Source organism: Phycodurus eques, chromosome 10 (genome assembly GCF_024500275.1).
Source record: "Phycodurus eques isolate BA_2022a chromosome 10, UOR_Pequ_1.1, whole genome shotgun sequence".
Classification (NCBI taxonomy): domain Eukaryota; kingdom Metazoa; phylum Chordata; class Actinopteri; order Syngnathiformes; family Syngnathidae; genus Phycodurus; species Phycodurus eques.
The window spans coordinates 12,357,499-12,365,226 of record NC_084534.1 but is presented as its reverse complement, the minus strand read 5'-3'; positions in this window follow the sequence as shown (position 1 = coordinate 12,365,226).

Sequence of the window (7,728 nt, the reverse complement as noted above, 5' to 3'; positions counted from 1 at the left end):
GTAGACACGAGTGGCACAGCTGAGGAGAACAGGTGGGGATGAAACCTAATGAGTGGACATTACATGAATACAGGGACACAGGGAAAACGTGACAAAATTACCTTTATGTATTCTTTAAACAGAACATTGGTACAGTATCTTCCTTATGTATTGTATCAGGAACCTTAAAGACTTTTGCGATCTTGAAATTCATAAATACGCAACAGTCAAGTGATTGGTTTGTATTTGTTTCCAGGTGCAGTGGTGCATTCATAATTGAGCGACAAAATACACCCAAGGGAGATACAGTACAAAGAAACATGATTGGGTTAATCGTAACAAACTAATTGGCATCCATACCATCCAAAACAAGCTTCCATTCATTATAGTCACACACATAACCTGTCAATCCTATGATTTGATGATGTAAAAATACTCTCTGTAGTGAGCAGACCGAACAATGAATATGAGGTTTCTAAGGTTCTGTATTTTCTGTTGAATTGTTTATGATACTAAGAGACTGCCTGTCCCAAGACTGCAGTTGGGCCCCACAGGTGCATGCCCAGCCACCGGGCACTTGCCATTGAGCCCCACCTCCCAGACTGGCTCCAGAGAAGGGCACCGGTGAGCTGCATGCCAGCGAGGGAAAAGGAGGTCCAAATATTTTGTTTCTCATAGTGCGGTTCACGGTGGCTGTCTGGTTAGAGCGTCAGCCTCACAGTTCTGAGGACCCGGGTTCAATCCCCAGCCCCGCCTGTGTGGAATTTGCATGTTCTCCCCCGTGCCTGCGTGGGTTTTCTCCGGGCACTCCGGTTTCCTCCCACATCCCCAAAACATGCATGAATTGGAGACTCTAAATTGCCCGTAGGTGTGAATGTGAGTGCAAATGGTTGTTTGTTTGCATGTGCCCTGCGATTGGCTGGCAACCAGTTCAGGGTGTACCCCGCCTCCTGCCCGATGATAGCTGGGATAGGCTCCAGCACGCCCGCAACCCTAGTGAGGAGAAGCGGCTCAGAAAATGGATGGATGGATGGATAGTGCGGGTCAGAGCTGTGCTTTGCCTCGTCCCTCACATACTGTAGGCCGAGTTTGGCATGGGTGACTTTAGGGCACGAAGCCCCCGGCAACTTAGCTCCTAGGATCATTGGGACATACAAAACCCCTCCACCTATATGTTAGTTTTAATAGGAGCAACATTGTATCATTAGAAATAAAAGGTCCAAACCAAAATTAGCAACAAACTACTTTTAAAACATCATCGTTTTGTTGAGCCTGCAAGTATTGTAATTCAATACAGTGACATTCGTGTTCATGTGGTTCTGCCATTAAGTGCACTGAAGTTTGAGGTTAGACTAGTTACCCTTGAGCTTTTCCAGGCTTCAGGAGCAGGAACTTATCCTTTGATGAGCCACATCAATGGATTTGTTCCACTCTCCTCGTCCTCTCTCAATTCTAGTACCACCTTCTTTCATCGTCCCTCAACCTACAGGTCTCTCATGAAGACAGCAATATTTGTTGTCATATTTTGCCTCAGACAGCAATGTTTTGAATGTGGAAGCAAAGTTTCAAGGTTCTGAGTTACTGATTCCAACTGATGATTGACATAAATTAGCAAAAAAAAAAAAAAACTGGACAGTTCAGTTCATGTTTTCTTGTAAATATCCATGCACCTTTTCTCTATACCACTTTTTTGTCGGAATCAGAATCATCTTTATTTGCCAAGTATGTCAAAAACACAAGGAATTGACAATAAATACTTTTGAGACATAAAAACAGTCACTGAGCAATAAGAGGTTATCAGTAATGTGGTAATGCCGATACATTTTTCTTTTTGACAATTGTGCAAATGATGCAGAGTCCTCTAGCAATTTAGAGCATCTTGAAATGACTAATAGAACAATAGTCTGGTACAGTGACCATTGTGCAAATGTGGCAGAGGCTTCAAGAAATTATGCAGTTTAAAGTGACGAATAGTTTGATAACCTGAAACAATATCAATTGTGCAAATGGTACAGATACTTCTCAAGCACATGAGTGGCCAGTATTGGTCAACAACCTATTCTGTTAGTCAATCCCATCTGATTTAGGGTGAGAGGTAGGGTACACTCTGCAATGATTTTGTTTGTCCCGGTGTGTTTCATTAATTGACTGATTTGTTTCTTTTCAACCCAGTTTTAAGTGGCTCAAGCATTGCCCCATGATTCATGGAAGTATTAGACCAGAAGCCACTACTTGAGGAATTATGGGTTATAATAAGGTCACATTAAAGGCTTCAGTTAACATAAATGCATTTTTGGACTGTAGGAGAAACTGTTAACTCCACATAGAAAGGCCCAAATTAAGATTAAAATACTGAACCTTCACGAGATTAAAATACTGAACCTGAACCCAGTAGCGCAAACCAATCAGTTACAGTGCTTCCCACATATAATCGTATGTACAGTGTACTGGACTGCGACACTGTCGACCTCCACAGAATTCCTGGTAAACTTGAAAGGATCTTGCAGCCACATGACGAAAGCCTCATCTTGTCTGTGCAATGGATTAGCCGCAGTGACAGGTCATTAAATACCTGAAGCGCAGGCTAATCAGAATGTCAGCAGAGCCCCATGCCTCAGGAAATTATCACCTCGGTTTTAATGTTCAAAGCTCATCTGTACTAATAGCATTGTCACCACACCGGCATTTTTATGGCCACCTACAGCCCGTTGCAAATGCAAACACGATGACAATGTATCCATAATTCAGAGTTTGTAGGATTCGTACATTGAAGTGGTATACAATCAGCACACCATGACACGAAATACAAATCTTTGATGTCGAAATGTGTTTACTTTAGCATGTAAGAGTTATAATACTAGGACTTGTAGCATCATTACCTCTACCAATGAGGTTATGTTTTCAACTGCTCTCGTTTGTCTGCCACGGTGACAGATTAAGCAGGAAAAAAAAAATCCCAGGAGAGCAAGAACCCATTTGCAACCAAGCTTTCTGAATGTGTGCACTTCTTTCTTTACATATATAAACAAATAACTGTAATTTTTATATGGAGTGTATGATTAAAAGAATGTATACATTGTCTAACTTGTCAATGTAATTTATTAGTTCCAGCTGTGATGAAAAATACAAAATCAAAAATTTCACATATTCCTATTTCTAATCAAATTACACGATTGTGTATGACCACAGAATTTTTCCTGAATTTGTATTGCTCCAAGATATACAGATTTTTTTTCCTTTTCAGAATAAGAGTAGCTTTTCAGCTGTCTGCTGCTTTTACCCTGAAGAGCAGAACGACGGAACCCGCAATGAAGCATTTAAGGAACCACACAAATTCCGACTGTCATGCTCCTGTCTGGCCCTGGGGCCAGATATGGACAAGCTGCCGCATGTCAGCTTACTTTGTGCCAGCTTGACAACGAGCAGCATTGTTAGCTGGGATCTGAGAAGAACACAGCGGAATGACCGCAAGGCACAATTCAAAGTTTCCTTAGTGTTGTCCGATAAAGATGAATTTGTTAGCTGGAGCTGATGGATGAAACTCGTTGGGAGTTAGGATTAAGTCAATATTGTTTGGGATTTTTCCAGTTTACTGTTAAATTGAATTTTGTCCAACCGATATACTGTACTGTACCAGAAAAGGTGGTGGCACTGGACCCAAAATTCTAGTTTAAAATGTTATTAAAATGTTGATATGTATTCAATGTTGGATTTGTTTCATTTTTGGGGGGAAAAAAGACAGGTAATACCAATAGCAACACTGTGAGTTGGGATTCAACAGGAACACAGCAGCATTCAAAGTTTCCTTAATGTGCTCCAATAAGGATGAATATGTTCAATTGAACCAATGGATGCATCCAACCTCTGAAGCTGTGGGGTATTGGGTCACTGGGTATAAATTATAAAGTCTGCTTGTGACAAAATTTATTTCAATGGTAAATTGGACTTTTTATTATGGGACTTTTTATTTTATTTTTTTGACAAATGAAGGCTTTAACACTTGACGTAAAGTCATTATATGCTTCGTTTCCCATAAGTTCTCAAAACTAATCACCTCTATTCTTCGCATGATTTTGCGATTTTAACATCTGGGCACACTGCAGCAGAGCGCTTGTTCACATTTGCCATAGGGGAGCATGCCCATTTATTGGGTTAGATTTGCACAACTTCCCACTGTAGTAAAACCCCATCTGTTAGAAGACCGATACTGCAGCAGTCCTGTGGAAATGAAGCTTGATTTGCATGCAATAAACTGTTGTCTTTTTATTATGGTGGACTAAATCACATTTTTTATCATTGAAATTGTGTTATGGCTGGTTAGAATACAAACCAATTCGGGAACATGCATTTCAAATGTAGCATGAACAAACAAATAGGTTATTGATTGATTCCAACTGAGGCCCCCACAATAAAGCGACATTTCTATTAAGTATGGCCGGCGTACGGCTGATCAATCAATCAGACGCTCAAACTTTACAGTATAAAGCGATTTCCATAGAAAAATGCAAGTTAAAGTCCTTAATCACCCCCCTCCCGCCACTCATCTACACACACACACACACACAAACGCACATGCACTCAGGTTAAAAAAAATTACAATGACCGTATGGCTCAGAGGATCCTGGTGAGGAAACACCATCTCGACAGGCCATCTGCACCAGGAGCGGATCACAGGCCGTGGCCACAGGACACCCACACAGAGCCCAGTGACCTAACAGGAGCCAACGTGGAGCCCATGAAGCAGGACCACGTCCTAACACAGCTCACAAGGCACAAGGTTCCTTTGGAGGAATGACTAAAAGGTTGTAAAATAGCAGTATATAGTAAAATATAAAACAATAAAAACATACAATGATTTCAAAACGTAGAGTTGTAGAAATAGGATAAAGGACAATAAAACTGAAAAAAATGAAAAGGTAAAATAACTAAAATAAATAAATATTAAAAGCTAAATTAAAAAGGTGGGTCTTCCCCTTGCTCTTAAAAGCATCCAAGGGTTGGCCACTTGCAGTAGCTGTCAATTGGAAGGGAACAAATTTAACTGATTCTGTAGCAGCCAACAATTGAAGATGAAAAAAAAGAGATCAATTGACTACAATCTGTGCAGAAATGCCAAAGAGCTGAAAAGAATGAGACGATAGGAAGATAAACTAAATCTCCTCTCGTGCAAAAAGCTTGCTGTAATAAGATTGGCATGTGAACGCTTTGCTTGACAGCAAGAATAGAAACTGCTTGTCTGGCTTCCCATTCATTAACCACCACATGGTATAGGAGTTGCTGAGTAATTTTGTTTAAGAGGAAATTCTCAGGTAAAAAGATATCTATTTAATTTTAATTTATGAATCACTCAGACTGTGTTGTCCTACAACAGCATCTCTGCAAGAGATGCACATGACTCAAGGTCTACTTGAGACATTTGAAATCAGGACCGTTTCATCAAATATGATGCACAATACATTCATCAGCACACAATCTGCTCTCTCTCTATTCATTCTATGTTTCTGTCAAGCTACATTAACCTCAGGAGGAAGGCAGCCTGCAGAGAGATGCTGAAAGTGGCGCAGCTGCTGCTGCCGGCACGCTCCTCGACATCCTCGCTTCTCAGCTGCAGCAGGTTACAATTGTGCCAGGAATGAACAGTGAAGATTTACTGAAGCGCAAAGCCATATCCAGTGAACCAGGAAATGATGCTGTCTTTTTTTTGCCATCATTTAATTTTTCCTAAATGGTCAGCGAGATGACAGTGACAGAGGAGAGTGGCTAGCCAACCATCTGTCTCACAACAAAGTGATGAATTCTGTGGGCTGTGAAAACACTTGGGATCTACTTGGGATCTAGCATTGAGGCCCCATGTTCATAAATAAAATAAATAAAAAATAAATGGTCCATTTCAGCAGGTGAAAACCATTGATGCCTTTAAGAATTCACAGTCTAATGCTTTTCTGTGGCATAAATGAGAGACAGTTTATTTCACTCTCCAGCTTTAACATTGTTCAACAATACTACACATTAAGAGAATTCATTAGGTATGACCTTTATAATTAGTGCACACCAGTTCACCCTTCTGGGAAGACTAAAAGATTTTGGAGTGTTTCTGTGGGAAATGTTGCTTCACACTTTCAGTTCTAGGTCATTCCAATGTCAGGGCTCTGTGTGATTAGGAAGAATGGAATTGTCCAAAATAATAAAATCTAAAATAAAGAATTATGAGGATACCAAGCGATCATGTCATTGATTAAAAAATGTTTAGGTTTGTCCATATTCTGTTGCTGGGTTAATGCAATAGGCTACCGCTACACCAAGACGTTTGTTTTTGGTGATGTGGGAGTAATCCGGAGTACATGAATAAAACCCATTCAACCGTGGGGAGAATGGGTAAAATACAGCAGAATCTATTCCCCCCCAAAAATAAATAAATAGATTTTGACAAGAAATGTCTTATCCTTCAAAGTGTACAATGAACAGTGCTGAGAAGATTACTTTTAAATGAAGTTGGTTAGGATTAAGTTAACCTGTTGAAAATGTAATAGTAGTGTAACTATTTTGAAATATGATGACATTTTTATTAGTTTTCTTGATTTTGAATGAATGCATCAGCAGGAACCGTGGATGTTTCCTCTAAAAATGTACATGTACAGTTGACTGTACGTGTACAGCATGTGGAAAACATGATACCATGTTGACCTAATGACAGAGTTGCTCAATTTAGACAGTATCACTTCATATCACAAACGAGATAAGTGAATGTTCCATAAAAGAAATATAAAGACGAAACTGTTCAGAAGTCAATGTTCTTATGTCTTCAAAAGTTCAAGTGAGTCTAACCTTCTCAAAATCTCAAACTAATAGACTGGCAATTTGAGGTCATATCTGGAAAAATATGTCATGTTTGAGACTATGGCAGGATGGCACATGGCCACAGAGAGAAATCCCATGCATCAGCTTTAAAAGGAAGAATGATATGAGGGGGGGAAAAAAATCGGAATTTTTGCAGCTATTTTTCAAATCTAACTCGAATTGTAATCATGGAAATTTCCAAAAGCAACGAATTTAATTACACATTTTCTCTCAGTAATGCAATGGATTACAATTACAAAATCTCATTACATGTAAATAGTTACACCCAAAGACTGACAATGAAGGGGTACAGTAAGGTTGATTGTGGCAATTCTTTCCACAAGAGAACCACACTTCTAATCTGACGTTTCAACTTTGAAAAGATGCAGTTAGGTTGTTCTGTCAGCTTTTACTCCCAGGTATTCATTACAATTGACGCCTTAAATGCAAAGAGAGACATGGAAACAGTTGAGCGACCGACCGCCTTCTGATATGGTAAGTTCACTTGTATCCACCCGACACATTTGCTTATTTTCAGGCAGTCCTTCAGCTCACCTTGTACCAGCAACAGAGCAGAGAGAAAATGCTTAATGGAGCAGACACACAGAACATTTGGGTTTTTTTGCCCCCACAGATCTTTAGGACTAAATGATTTTCCATTTTAGCTGTAATTTTCTATCTGAATATCAGGTTACAGTTGTCAGGATTGGGTCTTTTGTTGTGTTGGAGGCAAGAAGGTGGAGGACCCAAGTGCAGGGAAGGACTCTTATTTGTTGTTGTGACAATTGTACTAATTAACTTACTGTAACAAATGACTTTATGCATCAATTTGTTTTGCTCATATGATGAATGTAACTCTCATCACCTTCCTTTTTTAAGTATACTGTCACAACACAAATGGGGGCATAGTAG